Source organism: Ambystoma mexicanum, chromosome 1p (genome assembly GCF_040938575.1).
Source record: "Ambystoma mexicanum isolate Mex_15411 chromosome 1p, UKY_AmexF1_1, whole genome shotgun sequence".
NCBI classification, from domain to species: domain Eukaryota; kingdom Metazoa; phylum Chordata; class Amphibia; order Caudata; family Ambystomatidae; genus Ambystoma; species Ambystoma mexicanum.
Genome location: NC_090921.1, coordinates 1324383963 through 1324408974, shown reverse-complemented (window position 1 = coordinate 1324408974; position 25012 = coordinate 1324383963).

The following is a 25012-nucleotide window of genomic DNA, read 5'->3' as shown; positions in this document are numbered from 1 at the left end:
GAACAGCCTTTTTACTGACTCAGTGCTTAAATACTGACGGCTAAAATCTGAAAATACTTGTTCGAACCGAATAAAAAATTCTGTAGCACCTTCAGATTTCCCCTGGGCGCAAGCAGTAAGATTGTCCCAAACTATTCTTCTCTCTGGAACTAGAGTCTTCAATTTTGTCACTATTCTGTCTGGCAGTGTCAATATCACCTGTGGTGGTTTCAAACCAGCTTTTCTTTCTCCATATATCCGTACCAAGTTAACCCATGTGTCACCCAGCCCTTCCTGATCATCTACAGTCCTAATCTGTTTCCATAAATCAGCAGGTATGATCACAGGGAACAACAAGTCTATATCACCCAGAGTAAAAACGGATGAATGCAAAACAGATTCTATGGGCTTCAATATGAGTTTGGAGGCAGCCATGGAGCTACTAGTTCCATGGCTGCCTCCAAATCGGGCTCCATTACCGGGTTCCTGCAACGAGGAATAACCGGGTCATTCCGACATAGGAGGACCTGGTAATTCCTCCTTGCAGGAACCATTCCCCATTCCCATTTGAACCCCCATAGGGCTCAATGGGAATGGGGATGGAGGTAACAACGGGCACATTACAAGTGTCCCGTTGTTACCTCCCTCTTCCCCTCGCGGGACCCAGAAAAGATGTCTGGTTTTACCAGACGTCTGATCCGGGTCCTGCAAAGGGAACCTCGTAATCGGCCCTGATGGAATGAAGGGGGCCGGTCCCGTACCGGCCCCCTTCATTCCGTCAGCGCCAGGGTCGTAATGAGGCCCAATTTCTTTGTAAAACCCTGTTGGATTTTTCCTAATATCTGGAATCGACTGTCTAATGGTATTCACTTCCTGTCTAGAGAATGGGACATGAACAAACTGTGAAATATAATGAGCTTCAATAGTAGCGGCTGCTGTGCCTTCTGCGGCATCAGTTGGAATCTCTACTTTAGGAACAAATGTCGGAGGAACCCCCCTCATTGGCAATTGATAAGTAGGCAATTCTGAACGTTCATTAAGCAACATGGCTAAATCAAGAGACAAAGCAGTCAGAGCAGTATCAGGTGAAAATGCTCTCTTAAGAATAACCATCAAATCTGCGGGACAACAAACCTTTTTCTTCATACACTCATACTGCAGGTACTCTCCCATTACCTGTAACACTTTCCTTTGCATAGCCGGAGTATACTGACTAAACGTGTCATATACTTCCACGGGAGATATCGAAACATCCGAAATCCATCTAAGCGCGTCGCTTGTGCAAATATTAATTTCTTCACTCAATGGTTTACAAGAGGGGAGAAAACGTTTATGCACATACGAAGCATCCACTCTATCGCCGTTCATATCATTCTGTAACCGATCCAACTCCCTCTTAAACTCAAAAACCCTCTCAACATACTCATGTACTTTCTCTGCAGTGTCCCTTGAGTAAGCTAAGACATTCAAGTCCCTCAACCCTTGTGGGACATCCATGTTCGTCAAATAGTTCCACATTTCAGCCAAGAGCATTCCCATCCCCTCTATAAAAATATTCTGTTCAGGAATACCGTCTTGGTCAGAAATTGCAGTTAAGACAGCTGATTTTTAACCTTTTTCTATACATTTCTTAGCCCATGCATACAATTCTTTTTTTCTCGCTTTTGAAACTGTACTTCGAGTCACTACTTTTGAATCGGCCCTCATCCCTTCAATTGTTTCAAGTGGAGCAGAACCACTTGGAAAAAAAAGTTCAGACAAATCTTGCACAACCGGTAGTGGAGACACTACCGCTGGCGGTAATGACGGAGTTATGGGAGCAAAAACTGCCGGTAAGGGCAGAGATGCAGAATGAGGAGCAACAACGGGAAGAGGAGCAACAACTGGAGGAGGCACTACAACAGGAGGAACAGGGTTAACAGCGGGAGGAGGTGCAACAGCAGGAAGAGGTAAAGCAACAGGGAGAGTCATATAGGGAGGAAGTGCAGTAGCAACAGTCCTATGCTCATTTAAAAGTTTATCGATTAGCTCGTCGGAGGCATAAAAGTCCTGACACAGATATTTTTCTGTACACCAAGTTGAAAAGCCCTATCCATGTTTCTAACAGACTCTGACTGTTTCTGTTGTTCATACAATAATGCTTTCTCTGAGCTAGACATGTGACGACGTGCATGTTTCTCTTTGCTCTTAATTTGCTGCATAGCTTCCTTTTTCCAATTCTGAATTACATCGAATGCTGCAGGCCTAGTCTTTTTCTTTAACAATATAGACTCCAAATACTCTATAGGGGTAATCTCAAAACTACCATGAACTGGCCACTGAAATTCAGAAGAATGTCTAGTTTGTATGTGCCAAATATCGTTGAATACTATACTACCAATGCCGTACTAACAGTTCATAGTACATGCTGGTGACCCCTCCGGTGGCACAGGTCGGGCAAATTCCAAAGATTGTCTCTGCGGAATAGACCACTGAAACAGACAGACAATTCCTCAGGCATATCAGATCACTGGGGTTACCTGGCATCGTTTGAACCCGCAGGTGCAAATCTACAACCAAATATCAAGCTACTTAGGAATCGGGGCACTACTCACCTGATTACAAAGGTCAAATGAGGTCCATTCAGATTACAAAGGTTTCCTCGTGGTTGGCGATTTCAGCAAAGGGCCTGCCTCGATATGGGGACCCTCGTCAAGATCCCCTCTCGAACTGCATGCTCACCGTTCAGGGATCGGATTGTGCAGTACTATCGAGGTGTCATGTCATCCGGCCACAGTAACGCTACCTTCTTGATAGTGCACTGTTCACCCATTCAACTGGCTGGGTACACGTGAATTGACTGTAGTGATGACATCACTCCATGCCTGTACCAGAGCTTTCTACCCTCCAGGACTGGCCCAGGATTTCTAGCTTTTCTCTGGGTTTTCACTTTTCAGGGAGCAGGTGGTTGAGAGAAGGGGGTAGAGGAGACGTTTTATGTCTGCTGACTTGGCACCCCGCCCCTCACTGTAGTATAAAATCAGAGAAGTAGCAAAGTTCCAGCATACCAGCAGGAGCCAAAGGAGGGGGGACAGCAGTGATAGTGAAGATGCCAATCGACCACCATGTGATTGCGCTCTTACCCTTCAGAAGCATCAAAGCCACTGGAGTGCAAGTCATGACTGCGACCGGGCTACTCGGGCTGATTGCAATATACTGCCCTCCGAAATCAAAGCTGGACTTTGGAGACCTTGATGCTTTGCTGGATTCCGCTGTTCCGAAAATCATCAGATGAGACCTCAACACCAAACATCGGTGCTCGAACTCCAGGGCCGCCAAACAAGGGAGACAGACACTGCTGGCGTACTCCAGGAAGAACAACTGTGTGGTAACATGTCCAAATGAACCCACGCACTATCCAGGTGTAGCAAATCACAACCCAAATGTGCTACTGAAGAACCTGCAACACTCTCTGGAGCTGGAAACACTAGAGGAACTGACCTCAGACCACAACCCATTAGCAATCACTATGGGAGATGAGATGGAACCCAACCAGTAGGCCGAGCGGTACAACTTCAGAGAGGTGAATGGGGGCACTACAAGGAAGAGCTGAACAGCAAAGTCACACCTAAACCCCTGAGCACCAAGGAAGACAAGGCTGTGGAAGATTTCACATTAGCAGTCCAGCAGGCAGTCGAGAGCCGCATTCCGAAGCAGAAGACAAACCGATGTTCCCTCTATGACCTACTGAGAGGCATCCAGCAGCCAATCGCTGACAAGAACCGGCCCGACGCCAGTGGCAGAGGTTCTGCATGCCTGATCCCCTGCAGAAGTACAAAATGCTCACAAGGCTCCTGAGGGAGCAAATCAGACAGCACCGTGGAGATAAGTGGGAGGCATCACCAGCCAAACTGAAGGAGGTCAGACAACTCAGTGTGGAGAATGACTCGTCGCCTGACTGGGAAGAAGGAGCCAAGTCCACCAATCCGGGGACGTACCCACCTTGCATGCAGCAACAAGGACAAGGCAGAGGTCCTCGCTGAGACACTGGAGGCTTTGTTCACCCCAAACAAGACACGCAAGCTTTCAGACGGAGTGGAGGAAGAAGTTGACAAGCATCTCCAGTGCTCCAGATAAGATTTTAAGTGGCTATTTTTTAAAGTTGGGAGTAAAATGATTTTTTAGGGAGTAAAAAAGTAAGTCCCATTCCTAATGAGAGTATTTTCTAAGCAAGTAAAATAAGTTTTAACAGTAAAATAGAAACATTTTGCAATAAATATCTCTTTGCATCTAGTCATTCATGCACATTAAAAGATACATTTTTACTGCTTTGGATCAGGCTGTAATAATAGTGTTTTCTTCCTGATGCACTACGTGTACTACTATTCCAAACATAGCCACAGAGCTCTGTGGGCGAAAGCAGAGTGCACAGGCACCATATTTGTCTGTTTCCTATTTTTTTGTTGGGAGTACTTATTTCTATTTTTTGTGAGTATTTGCCTATTTTTAGGGAGTAAAAGTGGATGAAACTCCCCTTATCTGTAGGGCTGAGCATCTCACAAAAAAGATCAAACTGGGATGGGAGCTGAAGAGATCAAGGAATGCACATGCTCCGAGGTAGCAGGACTTACAGAGAAGCTGATGAATGGCAAGGCACCAGGGAGCAACGGACTACCCAACCTGGCAATCAAGAACCTCCCGCTGACATCAATGGAACACCTCACAGCGATCTTCAATGGATGCATGAGACTTCAGCACTTCCCGAAATCCTGGAAGGAAGCAAGGGTCATCGTATTCTCAAAGGCCGGCAAACCACTTAGGGATCCTGTGAACCACCACCCCATTTGCCTGTTCTCTGGATTATCGAAGCTCCTGGAGAAGTTCCTCCTCCCCTGCCTCAGTGGCTTCACATCCGAAAGAAATCTACTAGCAAAGGAACAGTTTGGATTTTGAAAGGAGCATGCAATGACACATCAGCTGCTGGGAGTGGTGAACGCCATCAGCAACGTATTCAACTTCAACAAGTCCACAGGAATCATCTTCTTTGATGTCACCAAAGCATTTGACCCAGTCTGGCATGAGGGATTGCTGCACAAGATGATCGGCCTGGGATTTCTGAACTACCTGGTGAAGACGATTGCAAGCTACCTAGGAGACCGCACCTTCAATGTCGCCATGCGGTCTGAGATGTCCTCATCACGTCTCATCTGAGCAGGCGTGCCACAGGGAACAAAGCTCGGACCCTTCCTGTTCAACATCTTCACCAAGGACATCCCTAAAGATCTCCACAAGACCGACCTGGCACTGCATGTGGATGATGTTGCAGTCATGACCCAGTCGTTCAGCGAATGGGAAGTGGCGAAGAACCTGCAAGCTTCATTGGATGCCATCTCAACATGGTACAGCGATTGGCGGATAGAACTAAACACCAGGAAGACAACTGCCACGCTGTTCACCAGAAAGAAGATCAAGGAGCACCCGCACATCAGCCTCAACGGGGAAACAATCAAGTAGAAAAGCTGCTGCCGCTACCCCGGTGTGACCCTGGACAGCAAACTCAACTGGCAAAGCCATATGGAGAAGACTCAGCAGAAGGCATCAGCAAAGATGGTGGCACTGTACCCAATCCTGAAGACCAGGTCCATGCCCCTCTGGACAAAGATCAATGTCTACAAGGCGATAATCAGGTCTACCCTGACGTATGCCTCTCCAGCATGGCCGACCTGCCAGAAGCGACACCGGAAGAGTAGTCAGATAGTCCAGAATGAGGCTATGCGGATAGCATCTGGAGCTCCACTCTTCACAAGGATAGCTGACCTTCACAGAGAACTGGACATCGAGATGCTGGACGAACGTCTAGGGAAGCTGAGCAGGAACTTCTGCCAAGGACTGGATCAGAACCTGAACCCTCTGATCAGAAGACTCACTGCCACCACTGCAATCCCTTGCGACCACTACCCGCGGCCCATCACGGCGAAGACCCTGTGAAACCAGCCGTACTGTGACAAGTCCACACAGACCATGAAGAAACCCAACCCACGACTACATACTCAACCCGAGAGAGGATGGAGTAATGAGGCTCAAGCCTCGGTATCCAATAATCACTGCTGATGGATAACATTTGTCAGCAAGTAGAAGAAAGAGTTCCAGTATAGCATGGCAACAGCAACATGGCCGGGAAAGAAGGCTACAATGCCCTCTTTTTGCTGAAGCGATTTCCCTGGTTTATCAAATTGGTTTATTATGATTTGTAAACTTTTCAAGTAATCTCTTGAAAACATTCAGTCAGTCAAACAAAGTTCATTAATTTGTTTTCACCATTAAAATGACATAACAAATCAATTGAAAACAGAGCATTCTGTTTGGATTGCAGGTTGTCATTGCAGCCTGCATTCCACGCATTTCTACCAATTGGATGTGATAAAATATGCGGCCAAATCACTAAATTGTGGACTGGTCTCATATCCCAGCTTCACCACTTAACTAAAGTGTGTGAGCCTGGGCAAATCAGTGATTATACTTGGGTGGGGCAAGAACAGAGTTGTGAACACTTAGGGCCAGTCATAGGCGCACTCCACGAACAGAAAAAAAACTCATGTTGGCAGCACTCTCCAGCCTCCTGGCTTGTTGGGATTGGTTAACCAGCCAGCGTCCAGCCGACTGTACTGACTGTACACCTGCCCTGGCCAACCGACTGTGCAATGGCTGGACTACCCACAGGTCCAGCAAAGGCGTGCACTCCGCTCCCGTGCTGTCATCGCAAAGTAATGCACGCACACAATTAGCCGACCTGCTTAATTGACTCAAGTCAATATTACCCTCAGTGTGCATCTCATTTGCGCACAACAGCATCCACGGAAGCGCCGAGAGACACTTCGGCTCACAGTAGCACTATACTAGTCACAGCAGCAAATTAACGACACCTCCTCCCTGAAATGCCCCATGGTGTGATTTAATAGCGCAGTGGAAAAGTCACTCTGGGCGACAGGGTGAAATGAAACAAATATATATATAGACATATTCGACTGCTCTTTGAACTACCTTAATTGTCCCTTTTAATCATCTTGCAATATTTGTGTGTGCAAAGGATGACAGCGAGACATATACACTGTGAACTAGGTGAGAAACAACAATGGCCTTCAGAAGTGGGCGCCTGACTAGGCAGGACCGTGAAGTAGGTGTGAAGAGCGGTGCGACAATGCAGGGCCATGAAGTAGGTGTGAAGAGCGCATCTTAGATTTACATGCTGAGGGTTAAGCCCAAGGCACCACTTCCAAGGAACCGCTCCATTTTGTGGCCTCGGGATGGAGCGTTTGCAAATGGCCTTGATGGCGCATTCCAGGCACTGCCTCCGGCAGGGCAAAGGTCAAACCAACGCTGCCTGGAGATTCCCACCTGCTGTTAAAAAGCGCACCATCTCGTGTTTGCATCAAGTTCGGGGTACGGGGTGTATGCCGTACACTCAAGAGATCAGAAAGCATATAAAAGCTATATGACCTCCCCCCAACCCCCAGCCACCATGGCCCCACAAATTGCTCAGCCCTGACCATTGAAATACTGGAACGTTCCATTGAAAGCATTGGACTGGATTGATGTTTTGGAGGCAAACATCAAGAATCATGTCATTGAGTGACTAAAACTGAAAGTAAAAAGCGAGTTGCACCCTTGAGAGTCACTTTAGTACTTTGTCGAGTGGATACATGCCCGAGGCTTTGCAAGGGTTGGCAAATGGCACCCTTCTGCAGGGAGTCTTGTGCTGTTTAAAGACTCCATCCGTTTTAACATGCACAATTTTAGAGGGGACATGGCATAAACCTCAGGTGCGGGGAGGTTGGGGGGGCGTTCGAGGGGGCTTGACATTTCACTGCACAGATGACCCCTCATGCCAGTGTCTAAAAGTTGCCATCTTTGTGATAGAGGTGCTGCTGCTCCATCGCCTCAGGCCCTTTGAACCTCCTATCCAAACTAATGGCCAAACCACCCTCTCTTGCATTCTGCCCCCAGAACACTGTATTTAATTTGTAAATGTGTAAATACTGGCCTCAAAATGATTTAAACGTCCTCTTCCCTTGTACATGCTCTTGTTCTTAACCCTTCACTACCCTGCACATGTTATCCAGTAGAACAATGTTCTAATGCATTCCCCCAGAACTGCTTCTGCTCTCTAGTATCCCCTACTGTTTAAGTAATTTATAATTTAAATGATTTCCTGTTCTTAAATAAATACACATACAAATACATGCAGCACTATAGAAAAAACTAGAGAAAAAACACCCAAACAAATAGGTAGCCATTTGAAGTTCAACGGAAGTACATTAACGCCTAAAGGCGTATCTGCACGTTTTGATCAGGGCATTTTTCCAAACAGCAGCATAGCGCAGAAATCAGCCAATTGCACGTATGCACACACATTTGAAACTCACTCACTTGTATAGCTTCAGTTTCACTATGTACTAGGAGCTAATACTTGCCCAGTCTGCTTGTGTCTCGATCCTCACCCCAGCAGACTTGCTGCCACCTCAACCCTGCAGTTTTTGGATAAATGCGAGTGCTCGGGACAACTGGGATGAGTCCCTTAATGGTTCACCCTGCTGACACCTTAACACAAGGATATCACTGCAGCACAGGGAAGGAGGGGGGGGGCGTGATTAGTATATGCAGATAATTTCATATTCCTTTTTCATTGAACAGAAGAGTCTTTACAAATCTTTGAGTGATTGGGTGGCCAAACTACTGGTTAGCTGATGCAATGCAATCGAAGATTGATCAGATCAGAACCTAAAAACCAATCAGAAATGCAGCCAAATCATGGTCAAATGATATGAAAAAACCTGCCCCAGTACTTATATCAAAGCAAGCCATAACCCATTAACTCAAGATTTACTTAACCGCAAACACTTTAAATTTGTATTGTCATAGGGAAAAAATGTGGGAGAGATGGAGTAAGACACATGCCCAAATGCAGGGCACACAACAAAATTAGTCAATTGCCGATGTATACTAGGTCATCATTCTCTAAATGTTTACCACATATCTGCATGTTTACAATGAGAGGGATATAGCAATAATAACAGACACTCTTGCGGGCTACACCGAGCCCAAGCTATAGTGCTGAGCAAAGCAAGTCAATTAGCAGGATGTAGGCTGGTTCATTATTTCCTAAATGTATCCCACATATCTGCATATTTGTGATAAGAGAAATGTAGCAATAATAACCCCCTCGCCCCTGTGGAATTCATGAGCCAGGACAAGCCTGGGCCTAACTTAAAAAGAGCTGAGTGAAGCAAAGGTGTGGGGTATTTTCAGCACCAGGATACAAATGCACTGCAGCTAGCTAAGTAGACCCAAATGTGCAGGAATATGGAAAGTGCATTATCGAACACCAAACAAAAATGCCAGCTACCAAACATCTAAATAGTGATTTCAGAAAACAGAAAATAGAAACAAATTGTGCCCTGTGTTCGAGTGACAAGGATGAAATGAAGCCTAATTCCCAATACAAGACAGATGCACTAAAGTGTAGATTTTATAAAACCGAGCAGCTATCGAGAAATCTGTGAAAGCTGCAGCACTGAACACTGAACATTTTAAAGACGAAACTCCATTGCCAGAGTAATTCAAATATATATTATAATGCAAGGATGGACATTGATAGTATGGTGCAGGAGAAACATGTAGATTTGTAATGTGAAATATTGATGCAGGGTTCATGTGTAAAGAAAGCAACAAGCTAAACAAAAGCTAGAGAACTAACCCACCTACAGGACTGGGAAACCAAAATGTAATGTTTTATTGAATTAAAAAAATGCATATAATTAAAGGGTCTCATAGGATTATATGGGGACTATATTTTGTTCATAAACTGGGGAGCCATAATGGACACAGAGATGGTTCAGATGTAAAGCAAGTGAATAGCTCCCCTCAAAATCCGACCACGGGAGCCAAAGTTACATGTTAAAATGTGATTGTTGCTTCCCAGAAAAGGTTATGAATCGGAGAGTCAGGAATATGGTAGCTTATTGAATAAGATAATTGTCTTTTAACTGAAGTTCATTCGGGTGAAATATCTGCAATTCGCACATGTGACCACGTGCCGACGCCAGACATAGATCATTATGATCAGCCCAATTTAGATAGAATACATGGATTTTGACCGTTATCTGTAATTTGAAAAAAGTGCCATGTTGGAGATTTTTTAATTCAGATCTGAGTTGTTCAGAAATGCAATTTCAGATGGGTAGAAGAAGAACTTGCTGAGATGTGGCCTGGAGATCTGGGAACCAATCAAATTGAGTATCAACCAATGAGCCAGCAACTCATAATTTAGATATTTTGGGGTGTGGTTAGGTTATTTTAAAACTAGATGCACAGTGGGAAAAGTGGACTGACTGCCTGACTGACTGATGGAGACAAGAAGGAAGGTAGTATTAATATCTGGAGCGAACCAGGAGAAAGGCCTGGACCTTCCAGAACAAGAGCCAGACAGAAGAATTGAGGCTGAGGCCATGTATAACAAGAGACCAAGAACATGCATGAGTAGGGCATTTGTAGTGCCATCCGTAACAAGGTCCCATTGCTTCTAATGAGATGACCCAGGATGCCTGCTGACTATACCTGTGCACAAACCCAGAGAGATATAAAGTGAGTAACGTTGTCCAACAGAGCAAACCATTGGTGGGGATCTGTTTCTATTAATATCTTTCACCTATTAATGGGGGTGGGCAACCAGATTAGATCCCTAGCATTTCTTATTAATGATTAATTCCCACATAGTCAATGGAAAGTGGGGAGATCTTGGGAGAGTTCAAAATCTTTGATAACTTTCCAAGTGGGAATAATGATATAGTCATTAAAGTAATTGTGGATCATCCATTACCCTTTTGCCAACCTCAAAAATCCCCTAGAGGGAAGGGGGCATTTAAAAAGGAAATTCTGAAGAGTTCAACATTCTCTGAACCCTTCATTCAAGCATAGGGGTTTCAAATGATAACTGGAACTCTGGGTCTGTGCGTGCAGAAAAGTGTCTCCAGGGTTAGTTAAGTAAAGGAAACAACTGATTTTAAAGCACACTCTCTCTACAGAGAGGGAATAAGGAACTCTAAATTGAGGTGGTGACCTGTTCTCTGCATAGCAGCAAAGGAAAGGATTTCAACTGTTGAAGAATCTGTTAATAAAAGTGTGTTGTGCTGGAACATTGCTAGAAATAAAATGTGCACAGGGCGGTCAGAAATAAAGAGTGCAGCATATGTTTATCCTTCTACACAATCGGAAAGTGATACCTTTTAATTAAATTAGACCCCATACAAAGTACATTGTAAAGTACAATTGTATTGTCAGATTCTAGGGTGCCACATTGATTATCCATACTTTAGGGGTATTCTTGTGAGTGATCCAATCATCTGAAGTATTATCTAGACCTGTGTTTCTCTTTACATGTGGCCAGAGGGGACTAGAAGACAAGCAATTAAAACTGTACATGTTGTGGTGTTTTACAGATTCTGTGGTTTTTCATTTGGAAAGACAAACTGTTGTTTTCAACTTGTGTGTAGTTATAGCATTGTCATGTCAGGATTCAGAATCTTTGTGAGTAAAGTAAGTTGGCATGCTTCTTGATAATTATTGTATATATAAGGATTTGTGTACTGATTAAAGGAAAATAGATCACAGTCTTTCTGCACACCGGCCTGGTTCTTGGCTTGCCTAATGCAAAAGCAGTGAGGGAGCGTTGGGGTGTAATATGAGTCCAATGCAGAGTTAGTTAAGACTCTTAAGTAATTGCTCAATTGTTGTGGTGCTCTTTTTGGGGGTGGGGGATAAACTCCCTGCATTAATTGTTCCCCAATAATATATCCTTAATACTGTTATTGGCCCGTGAAGCCTGCAATGGGGATTATTATGGTTATTAAGCACCCCAAGGTTTTTATTGGGTCACACAATTGCTGCAACCCGTTTTCTCAAACAAATATGCATCCAAGATGGCACCATGAAAATGGAAGGCTGGCCTCATGCTGAGCCTTCCTTCGATTACCATGCCAACCCGAGATCCAGGAGCAGCGCAGTGGCTGGAAATCAGGCGAGTGGGACACAGGGCAGACAGGGGAGGCAGAGGTGGCGAGTGGACTGATGGGGAGGCGGGGAGAAGATGGTGGGTGGATGCAAGCAGCTCTTAGCTTGCTTGGAATGTGGGCTTGGTTTGTGAGATTCAGTCAGGCTATCAAAGCAACTTGATTGGCTGCAGAACCCACCCGGATGCTAATACTGATTAAATAGCTTGTTGGCTTTTGTTATTTTTCTCAACTGCTCCTGATACTTTTCAAGCAACGTAACAAGGTGGCGCTACTAAATAGGTGGATGTAGTTAATAATTCTAGGAACCCAGGGACCCTTTCTGCGGGTTTACTTAGTGCCTGGAGTTCCAGGTCCTCAGTGGGCTATAAACTCCACCTGTGATATCCAGGACAGTGTAGAGAAGAAGCTAAGTACCCCTACCTCAAGCATTGCCCCCATGTTGCCTATATGCTGGGAACTAGAACGTGAGACACGTGCAGTGGCAGTGAAAATACCAATACCAAAATACCGAAACGCATTATACCAAGAAGAATCCTAAAGGCAATGTTCCCATTAAGGAAGCCATACCTGCATACACAACAGTATGATGGCCATTTGAATGAAATACCAGAAGAAGTATGAAAAATGAGCAGAAGGGCGGATTGCTGATGTCACACAAAGTAGGACTGACGCACCCAGAAGAGATTCAGAGACAAGAGAATATAAATATTCTATAAGCATCAGGTTTCAAATTGCCCCTTAGCACATCTCAGCCTGGAAAGAGGTTAGAAGATTTCTTAAAATGCAACATTAAAATGGCAGCTTGACAATGCTTGAAGGACCTTAGAGTGTCATGATTGCTCGTGTTCCCATGAGAAATGGATTGAGATGACTAGCGGCAGATGAATAAAGATCCTCTGGTCAGTTCAAATGTCTCAATGTTTTTGGCACTATGATGTGAGAATTGTGGGCTGGACAGTGGCATCACAGAGGGGACCATGGGAGGTGTGGTAAGGTTTGCAGGACCCAATAATTTCAAGATAATGTGTGTCCTTCTATAGGTGAATTATACGACTTCGCCAATCAGCTTCACATAGAGGACTATCCTAATGTTTTAATATGAGTTGATGCTAATTAGTTTGTCTGACTAGAAAAGATTTGGATTCTGGGGCTTTTCTTTGACAGCGCTTTTCATGCAGTTCTGTTCCGCAATCTGTTTGAGTTCCGCTTTCCCATCTGTGTCTGAGCCCAGAATAAATTGTGTTACTTCTTGCCTGGTGCGCACTGCTCTTTAGACTACTTTTGTAATTTTTACTGGTGAGCTCCGAGGTGACCCGCAGCACATTTTTGGTGGCCCGTACAGGGAATCAGCCTTCCTGACCAGATGTGGGTATTCCAGCCGTACTTCCTGAGGAGTGCGGGACAGCGTTTGCAGATGAGTCCTAAGAGCTCAACACCGACGAGGCCGTGCATATGCCGAGTTCACGAAGGTCTGCCTGGTCTGAACTCTCCCTGCTCTCGGAAGGGGGTACTGGCCTTCAAAGTAAGACTCTGAGGTCAAGAAGACGCGAGAATCTCAGACTAAGGATACATGTGTGTACCCATGCATGAACGTGCAGGGAGAGGGAGGGCTTATGTTTATGGTGTATAGGACACACCCTGAAGAGTTGGAGGGCAATTGGCCATGGTAGTCGTAGATTCCAGGTCCACACATGTGATAGCGGTGGTGGAGAATAAATAGCTGAAAAACATACTTGGGTTGCCCTATACTGTGCCAAACACGCCAGTGTTGCTAGAGATGGGTTTGCAGGGGATCGAGTCGATCTGTCAACTGCGACCGGTGGTCTATTGGGTCCGTTTATGGACAAACAAAAAACTTTCAAAATATAGGGAGGCATTGTTGGATGTTTTGTCCCAGAAAGGGGGTACTTCCTTGATGTGGGTTACCCATGTTAAGAACTTGCTGGGGGGTATGGGGCTTGGAGATGATTGGTCTAACCTGTGTGCTTTAATTCCTGGTAAAGAGTGCTGCTGTTGAAATCCTGGGCTTCTGAATCCTTGGCCTGTTACCTTGTTATTAAAAACCAGGCAAGCTGTGAAGACTACCTGGATTATATCACCTCCAAACAAGAAAAATCTTTGTACCTAAAGTTTCGTTTTGGGATTTTGCCCACTGCAGCACTCTTACACAAGTGGAATAACAAACAGGGTAATTCATAGAATTTCGCACAAAAGTGGCGCACGCGGCTGGCGCACAGTGTCCCCATGCGATACACTGCGCCAGCCGCATGTGATCAAATCCATTTCATCGCACAGCGTATTCATGGATTTTAGCCTCCAAAACCAGCCGTGGCGCAGAGTGGCGCAGCGACCCTGCAGCAGCGCCAGTTACGCCCCCAAGAACACCCTCGCGCAAGGAAAAGCCATCAAAATCCCCAATTCATCGCAAATGTCTGCGCTAACCCTGGACCAGTTCACAGGGCTGCCAAACAGCAAACGCCAAGCGGGGAATGTGTATTTCAGGGGTGCGCGTGAAGTTTCACACGTGATTCCATCAGGGCACGTGTATTTCAGGGGTGCGCGGGAAGTTTCACACGCGAATACAGCAGGGTACGTGTATTTCAGGGGTGTGCAGGAAGTTCCACACGCGATTTTCCTGGGTACGTGTATTCCAGGGGTGCGCGGGAAGTTTCACACGCGAATTCAGCAGGGTACGTGTATTTCAGGGGTGCGCGGGAAGTTCCACACGCGATTGTCCTGGGTACGTGTGTTCCAGGGGTGTGGGTGAAGTTTCACACGCAAATTCAGCAGGGTACGTGTATTTCAGGGGTGCGCGTGAAGTTTCACACGCGATTCCATCAGGGCACGTGTATTTCAGGGGTGCGCGGGAAGTTTCACATGCGAATTCAGCAGGGTACGTGTATTTCAGGGGTGCGTGGGAAGTTCCACACGCGATTGTCCTGGGTACGTGTATTCCAGGGGTGCGCGGGAAGTTTCACACGCAAATTCAGCAGGATACGTGTATTTCAGGGGTGCACGGGAAGTTCCACACGCGATTCCATCAGGGCACATGTATTTCAGGGGTGCGCGTGAAGTTTCACACGCGAATTCAGCAGGGTACGTGTATTTCAGGGGTGCGCGTGAAGTTTCACACGCGATTCCATCGGGGCACGTGTATTTCAGGGGTGCGCGGGAAGTTTCACACGCGAATACAGCAGGGTACGTGTATTTCAGGGGTGTGCAGGAAGTTCCACACGCGATTTTCCTGGGTACGTGTATTCCAGGGGTGCGCGGGAAGTTTCACACGCGAATTCAGCAGGGTACGTGTATTTCAGGGGTGCGCAGGAAGTTCTACACGCGATTGTCCTGGGTACGTGTGTTCCAGGGGTGTGCGTGAAGTTTCACACGCAAATTCAGCAGGGTACGTGTATTTCAGGGGTGCGCGTGAAGTTTCACACGCGATTCCATCAGGGCACGTGTATTTCAGGGGTGCGCGGGAAGTTTCACATGCAAATTCAGCAGGGTACGTGTATTTCAGGGGTGCGTGTGAAGTTCCACACGCGATTGTCCTGGGTACGTGTATTCCAGGGGTGCGCGGGAAGTTTCACACGCAAATTCAGCAGGGTACGTGTATTTCAGGGGTGCACGGGAAGTTCCACACGCGATTCCATCAGGGCACATGTATTTCAGGGGTGCGTGTGAAGTTTCACACGCAAATTCAGCAGGGTACGTGTATTTCAGGGGTGCGCGTGAAGTTTCACACGCGATTCCATCAGGGCACGTGTATTTCAGGGGTGCGCGGGAAGTTTCACACGCGAATTCAGCAGGGTACGTGTATTTCAGTGGTGCGTGGGAAGTTCCACACGCGATTGTCCTGGGTACGTGTATTCCAGGGGTGCGCGGGAAGTTTCACACGCAAATTCAGCAGGGTACGTGTATTTCAGGGGTGCGCGGGATGTTTCACATGCGATTCCATCAGGGCACGTGTATTTCAGGGGTGCGCGTGAAGTTTCACACGCGAATTCAGCAGGGTACGTGTATTTCAGGGGTGCGTGGGAAGTTCCACACACGATTGTCCTGGGTACGTGTGTTCCAGGGGTGCGCGGGAAGTCTCACATGCAAATTCAGCAGGGTACGTGTATTTCAGGGGTGCGCGGGAGTACTACACGTGAATTGGCCGTGTGGGTCCTCCCAGGTGTTCCCTCTACACCCTCCACGGCCCCTGCAGGCAGCCCACACCACAGGGGACTACCCTGCACCCCTGCTCATGTCCCGCAGGCAGCCCATCCACCATGGGCATGCCCCCCAGCCAAGCCACATGTCACCTTGCACTACTGATCAACAACGCATGTCTCCCAGCACCCCCACCCCCCAGCACTGTGGGGCACCTGCCAGCAGGCCCCCACTCATGTCCAACTCATGTCCCCCTGCGCCCCCACGCCCCAGCATTCAGGGGCACCCTCAACCAGGCCCCCACACATGTCTCCCTGCACCCCCACCCCCCAGCATCCACGGGCACCCTCCACCAGGCCACCACTCATGTCCAACTCATGTCCCCCTGCACCCCACCCCCAAGGATCCAGGGGCACACTCCACTAGGCCCCCACACATGTCTCCCAGCACCCCCACCCCCCAGCATCCAGGGGCACCCTCCACCAGGCCCCTACTCATGTCCAACTCATGTCTCCCTGCACCCCCACCCCCCAGCATCCAGGGGCACCCTCCACCAGGCCCCCACTCATGTCCAACTCATGTCTCCCAGCACCCCCACCCCCCAGCAGTGCAGGGCACCCTTCCCCATGCCCCCACACATGTCTCCCAGCACCCCCCCCAGCATCCAGGGGCGCACTCCACCAGGCCCCCACACATGTCTCCCAGCACCCCCACCCCCCAGCAGTGCAGGGCACCCTCCACCAGGCCCCGACTCATGTCCCCCAGCCAACACGTCATCACAATCTAGATCCCTGGCCCATATGGGCTGCCTCCACATGCCAAACACCCACCAAAGTATTGCATCCACCCACTTAGAAATGCCAATTACATGATACAACCCCAATGGCAAGTATGTAAATGAACACATGTCCCTCACATACACACAATGGGTGTCAGTGAATGTCAAAACCCATATCATGATATGCATGAAACCAATGAGATGATACTACACATTGAAGTTTGATGAAGAAAATGTATTAAAAGTAACATAAATGGAATCAAAAATAAACAAACGACAATGGGAATTAAAACCAAAAGCAGCATGTCCGTAAAATAATGTAAAACCACAAATCATAATCCAAAGGAAAGGTGTCCAAACTCACAGTTCAAAAAAGTAAATCCAATGGAAAATCAAAACCAAAAACCATTGCTCCATGGGTAAATTCCAAATAAAAAAATAAAATCCAACAGCCAACTATATACAAATAAACAATCCAGGGTCCATGATCCCGACAGAAGAAATGAAACCTATCTAATAATACTACCTAATATAAAACTATATACAATAATGTGGTCCACTGTCCAAAAGGTCCAAAAAAAATAAAAAAGCAAAGGAAACCTGACACTAACTACATAACTATTTACAAGGGCAGCGGGCTAGTCCGACGGCTCACTGGTTGTTGTCATGGGCCAGGGCATCATCGAACTCCTGTTCAATGGCTTGGAGGCGGGCATGTTCCCTGGCCCCGAGGTCTCGCAGGGATAATGCAGTGTCCAGCTCCAACTCCCTGCGAGTACCCTCGAGGCACTCAGCCGGCCTTAGCGCCCTCCGCATGGAGTTCTCCGCCCTGACCATTGTGAGCCGTTCCTCCTCTGCCCGCTGCCGCTCTGCACCTATCTGCTGGCCCAACCGCTCCCACACGGAAGACACTCCCATTCCAGGGTTCTCCTGCCCTCCGGCCGAAGCCTGCACCCCTGATGTTGATGGCCCGAGCCATGATGCATCCCACGTCGAGCCTGCCGCTGCCTCCGATGCAACTGCCTGTGCCAGCACGACGGCATCCAGGCTGATGGAATCCACCGACGCTGTCGTGCATGTGCCCTGCCCAATGATGCCGTCACATCCTCCATCTGCTGGGGTCCAGTTGCTCGTGTGTCCACCCCTGCAGGACCTCCGACTCCCGACTGTGGCAGGGATGGGATCCCCACCGAGTTGGCTGCGTTGGTCGGGGCAGGTCCACAGGGGGCCCTGGTGGCATCTGGGCCGGAAGACGGCATGGAGGACGACTGGCGCATAGCCTCCACAGAGGAGGAGAGGGTCGCCAGAGTGCCCGACACATGTACGAAACCCCCGACCATGGCCGCTCCCAACTGGGCCACGTGGGCACGGTGCTCTTCGTGATGACGTGTGTGCTCCCCCCGGGAAGCATGCACCTCATCACGAATTACACCTGTGCGCAATGCGACACCAATCAGGACCTTCTCCATACGGCCAGGGGTCCCCTCGTCCGCAGGTGGAGGGGAGTCAGATGACATGGACATCCCCCCTACCTGCGGACGGGCCTGGGATGGGGCATCCCTGCTGGTGCATGTGGTGCAGTCACTGTGTCAGGGACAGTGACATGCACAGGCACCTCCACGGCGACCTGTGCTGCCTCCTCCCCCTACCCCTGGACTGCACCACTTGCACCAGCAGGGATGCCCCCACCAGGCCCCATGTGCGGCTCAGTGGCGGCCTCCTCCTCCTCTGTGGAAACCACCAACCTGGATGGCTCCACCCCGTCTTCCGCCGTTGCAAGCCCCTGTGGGGGCTCACCCACCCCTTCCGCTGCAGCCATGGGGGCATCCCCGCTGCTTTGCTCCACAGCGCCGTCTCCGCCCTCTTCTTCACTTTGCGCTGTGTAGAGGGAGACATAGAACACAAGCATCAGGGTACTGTACAGAAGCAATAGCAGATGAGTGGCAAAGATCCCTTCCATCATGTCCCTCCACAACACATGGGTCAGTGCAGGCAAAACACATGCAGTAACAGGCATGGCGCATGCTATGGACATTAGCAAACATGTCCAAGGGACTCTTGAAACATACAATGTTGTTTTTGAACTCACATGAATCATGGGTCATGCCTACCACATGCACACACTTCACCGTACTTCCATCCATCTGGACTCATACACCCCAGACACAGTGGATGCAAGGATAACTAGGCAGCATCAGTGATTCTGAACATTGTCACAGACATGTGTCATGCATCCATGGCATTCACAAGTCACAGACACCCAGGTCAGACACACAGACATGGACACCATACATGTACATGGCATCAGCACCCATCCCTCACCCCCACCCATGTCCAGGAACAGAGACTGGCATGCTCTCATGTGTCCATTCCGCATAGGATTCCCCATGTTGCATTTAAACACATACACCAACCGTGTGCTTCACACATTACTGGTCTCACATGCATGACCATGATGTCCCTGCACACACACACACGCGTACATGGCCTATGTCATACATACAGGCAAGTATCAGACAACCAGCACACTGCAACATGCCCTGTCTCACACAGCAATGCTTGGCCACTTACCGCTCGACTCCAGACGGGTCTACCTCTCAAGGACCTGGACGTGGAGCGCTGGGGATATGCGTTCCAGGACCCTCATCTGATCTTCCGACAAGTGGCCCCGGCGCCCCTTGGCATCCGCTGCCTTCAAGAGGCGCCGGGCCTTGTTGAGGGTCCTGGACCTGAAGTCCTCCCAGCGCTTCTTGACATGATGGAATAGTCGGACTGCCACCCCCTCCACATTGATGGCAGTCACGATGTCCGTCCAGATCCTGTCCCGTCCTTCCTTGTCGGCATGTGATGATCCGAAGAGGGCATCATAATGTCCCAGGACAAGCTCCACCAGGACACCAACTTCCTTCTGACTGAAGCTGGTGGCCATCTGCCCCTCTGGCTGGGGGTCGCCAGTGGTCTCGGATGGTGTTTGCCCCGACATGGCGACCCCCGAGGCAGGCGTGGGTGGGCAACTGGGTCCTGGGGCTGGGCTGTGGAGCGATGGTATCCCAGTCGGGAGTCTTCTGTTCCAGCAGGGATGGACACAGCAACTGGACCCCTGCAGATGGCTGATGTGCAGGCACCAAATGGCAGGGCACGGTGGCAGCAGGCAGGCAGGCAGCAGCAGATGGCTCATGGGAGGCTGCTCGGGGCTCTGGGGGGCAGTTTTTCGGCCTTTTGGGCAGGAGCGTGGTCTTCCATGTGCTTACACGTGGCCAGCTTGATACGGAGTGATTTGGCACGTGAAAATTCTGCACGTCAGCGTGTAATTCGAGGAAAGGCCCTTAGCGCGTAAGCGCGTCAGAACGCATACGTGATTCTATTGGACCAAAGGCCCTTAGCGCATCTGTGACGTATCGCGCACGGGCGTTGCCCTGGCAGGGCTTGAAGATCCCACGTGGATTTCCATTGCTCAGTACGTGCTTTTCGTTGGGTGCGGTGCGTGTGTTCTGCAGGCGTTGGGGTTCATACGCTATTACTTCACAGCGGGTGGGTGTTGGCTACGCGTTCTTCTACACGCAAGGCAGATGTTGAGTGGTACCCTGCTCCCCCAGGCCCGATCGCGTGTTAAACAACCCGCGAGCCCCTGAAATACACGTACCACGCTCCCCCATGCCAGATCGTGTGTTAAACTTCCCGCGCACCCACGAAATACACGCACACACTATTATTCACACAGCGGGTGTACATGTTTGTCGTGTACCCCTTTGCACGTCATTTAGGGGTGCGTGGGAAGGTTCACACGCAAATTCAGCAGGGTACGTGTATTTCTGGGGTTCCGGGGAGTACTACACATGAATTGGCCATGTGGGTCCTCCCAGGTGTTCCCTCTACACCCTCCACGGCCCCTGCAGGCAGCCCACACAACAGGGGACTACCCTGCACCCCTGCTCATGTCCCGCAGGCAGACCATCCACCATGGGCATGCCACCCAGCCAAGCCACATGTCACCCTGCACTACTGATCAACAACGCATGTCTCCCAGCAGCCCCACCCCCCAGCACTGTGTGATACCTGCCAGCAGACCCCCACTCATGTCCCCCTGCACCACCACCCCCCAGCATCCAGGGGCACCCTCCACCAGGCCCCCACTCATGTCTCCCTGCACACCCACCCCCCAGCATCCAGGGGCACCCTCCACCAGGCCCCCACTCATGTCCAACTCATGTCCCCCTGCACCCCCACCACCCAGCACTGTGGGGCACCCTCCACCAGGCCCCCACTCATGTCCCCGTGCACCCTCACCCCCCAGCACTGTGGGGCACCCTCCACCAGGCCCCCACTCATGTCTCCCTGCACCCCCACCCCCAGCACTGTGGGACACCTGCCAGCAGGCCCCCAGTCATGTCCTCCTGCACCACCACCCCCCAGCACTGTGGGGCACGCTCCACCAGGCCCCCACTCATGTCTCCCAGCACCCCACCCCCCAGCACTGTGGGACACCTGCCAGCAGGCCCCCACTCATGTCCCCCTGCACCCCCACCCCCCAGCACTGTGGGGCACCCTCCACCAGGCCCCCACTCATGTCCCCCTGCACCCCCACCCCCAGCACTGTGGGGCACCCTCCACCAGGCCCCCACTCATGTCTTCCAGCACCCCCACCCCCCAGCACTGTGGGACACCTGCCAGCAGGCCCCCACTCATGTCCCCCTGCACCCCCACCCCCAGCACTGTGGGGCACCCTCCACCAGGCCCCCACACATGTCTCCCAGCACCCCCACTCCCCAGCAGTGCAGGGCACCTGACAGCAGGCCCCCATACATGTCCCCCCAACACCTCATGACGATCCATAATCATGGCCCCCATGTCCCCTCAATACACTGCCTACGCCACCCCAGTCCGAACACACCACCAGGTATGACATCTACCCCACAAAGAAATCACCAGCACATGATGCATCCCAAATGGCTAGTCTGCACATCAACACATATCCGTCAAACCCACACAATGACAGCATGTGAATGATAGAACACACATTGTGACATGCATGAAACCAAAGAGAGAATACCACACATTGAAGTACCAAATTATAATGTATTAAACAGAAAAGCAAGGCAATGAAATGGAACAGAAGAAAATGGAAATAATAAATGAAATCCAGCATGTCCAATAAATGAAAAAGATGCATGAAATCCAAATGAAAAGCAATCCAAAAGCAAGTCTCCAAAGTGTCAGTCTGAGAAAATAAATCCAAGGTTCCAAAATAAGAAAAAACATTGATCCATGGGAAAAAAAAATCAACAATCCAAATCCATTGTCAAACTATGTACAAGGTGAACATCCAGGGTCCATGTGCCCCATCCTTTAAATGAAACCTATAAAATAAAATACTACCTAATGAAGAACTATATACAAGAAGTTGGGGCATTGTCCAAGCGCCCCAAAACAAAACAAAACCGAAAGGAAACTTAACACTAAAGAACTATTTACAAGGGCAGCGTGCTAGTCCGACGGCTCACTTCTGGATGTTCCGGGCCAGGGCATCATCGAACTCCTGCTCAATGTCCCGGAGGCGGTCCTCCTCCATGGCCCCGAGGGTCCGCAGGGCCGACGACATGTTCTCCTCCAACTCCCTGCGGATTGCCTCGAGGCACTCGGCCCGCCACAGGGCCCTCCGCATGGAGTTCTCCGCCCTGACCATCATGAGCCGTGCCTCTTCCGCCCGCTGCTGCTCCACATCTATGGCGTGGCCCAACCGCTGCCACACGGAAGACACTTCCCGTCCTGGGTTCTCCTGCCCTCCGGCCGATGCATGCCCCTTCGATGTCGAAGGCCCCAAGCCATCATGGCTCCCACCTCGTTTCTGCTGCTGCTGTGCCTGTGCTAGTGCCCTGGCTCCTGCTGCCTGCACATCCTCCACCGGCCGGGGTGCAGTCGTTGATGTGGCCACCCTGCTGGACGTCCGACTCCCGACTGTGGCAGGGATGTGTCCTCCACCAGCCTGGCCGCACCGTCAGAGGCAGCTCCAAAGGGCACCCAGGTGACAAATGGTTGTAAAGATGGGACGGAGGACGACTGGCGCATAGGGTGTTCAGTTGAGGAGGGGGTCGGAACAAGCTCCAGCAAACGGAGGAATCCGGCCTAGGTGACCTGTCCCAGTAGGCCGACGCGGTCAATGAGCCATTCGAGATGACGTGCAGTCTCCTCATGAAAAGACTGCAGGTCACCTCGCATGGCCCGTTGATGCAACGCCACACCAGTCAGGACAGGCTCAACCCGTACCTGGATAGCCACGTCTGCAGGCAGAGGAAGGCCAGTTGTTGTAAGCTCATCCCCTCCCTGAAAACGTGTCTGGACGTAGGCATCCCTGCTGGTGCAAGATGATGCAGTGACAGGATCAGGGACAGGATTGCACACAGGCACCTCCGCGGCGGCCTGTGCTGCCTCCTGTCCCTGGTCCTGCATTGCACCACTAGCACCAGTGGAATCCCCACCTCCACACCCCGTCTCTGTCGCTTGCACGGCTTCCTCCTCCACCAAACCCCCCACCAACCTGGATGACTCCGTGCCATCTTCCCCCGTTGGGCCCTGTGGGGTCCTAGCTGCCCCTTCTGCTGCCGAGTCCAACTTCGACCTCCGCCTCTTGGACCTCCCCCCGGCAGCTGCGGCCTGGGACGCGGCACCGGTCTCCTCACTCCCCGACGAGATGACAACCTGGGAGGGGAGCCGGGCCTTGCGTCTCCGGCTGGCGGTGCAATCCCTGCCGCTGTGCTCCACAGCACCTTCTCTGCCCTCTTCATCAGTTGACGCTGCAGACAGGGAGAAATAAAACACAGGCATCAGTGCACTGTACAATGGACACATACACACATGACAGTTGTACATGAGTGGCATTGGGAAACCTCAGACATGGCATCACAATCGCCAACACACATGTCATTTCAACTCGCACACATGAGCCATACACAGCCATATCGCAACAGCCAGCACCATCCATACACATACAACAGCGTGAGCAGGCAAAGGTGAGCCAGACATCACATGCAACACAGGGAGTGCACTACACATGCACACACACCACCACACTTGCATGCATGTGTACATCTCTGCCAAATGTCGCAGTGTTCAGATTGGCATCCATGTCACATCTGCCAATCAGGCTTCCACATCCCGGTGTCACATGCATCCATATTGCATCACTGTTGCACCCTTGTCAAATACACACACATGCACATGTACACAGTGCTGATACATGCAGCTGAAACCAACATCCATGTGTGACATCACGAACATGCCTACTTACATACACATTCATCCAAACATGTGTGCCCACACATCTGCATTTGGTATGCAAGCCTATACACACAAGCACCATCCATGTCTCACACATGAGAGCCCTCGCATGTGTTAGCCTCACGGCCCTGTACACCCCCCCCCATACTTGTCCCCATAAAAACACATGTGCAACCTGCACACTACTGGCACACCACCACACGCACAGCTTACAATCAGGATGCATGTACACTTACCGCTCGACTCAAGACAGGTCTGCATCTCAAGGACCTGGACGTGGAGCGCTGGGGATATGCGTTCCAGGACCCTCATCTGATCGTCCGACAAGTGGCCCCGGCGCCCCTTAGCATCCGCTGCCTTCAAGAGACGCCGGGCCTTGTTGAGTGTCCTGGACCTGAAGTCCTCCCAGCGCTTCTTGACATGATGGAATAGTCGGACTGCCACCCCCTCCGCATTGATGGCAGTCACGATGTCCGTCCAGATCCGAGTCCGTCCTTCCTTGTCGGCGCGCAAACTTCCGAAGAGGGCATCATACTGCCCCAGGACTTGCTCCACCAGGACACCAACTTCGGTGGCAGTGAAGCTGGTGCCCCTCTGCCTCTCTGGCCGGGGGTTGCCAGTGGTGCCAGATGTTGCAGTGCCCGACATGACAACCCCAGAGGCAGGAGGGGGTGGGCAACTGGGTCCTGGGGCTGGTCTGTGGAGCGATGGAATCCCAGTTGGGAGTCTTCGGTTCCAGCAGGGGTGGTCACAGCAACAGCACCCCTGGCTGATGTGCAGG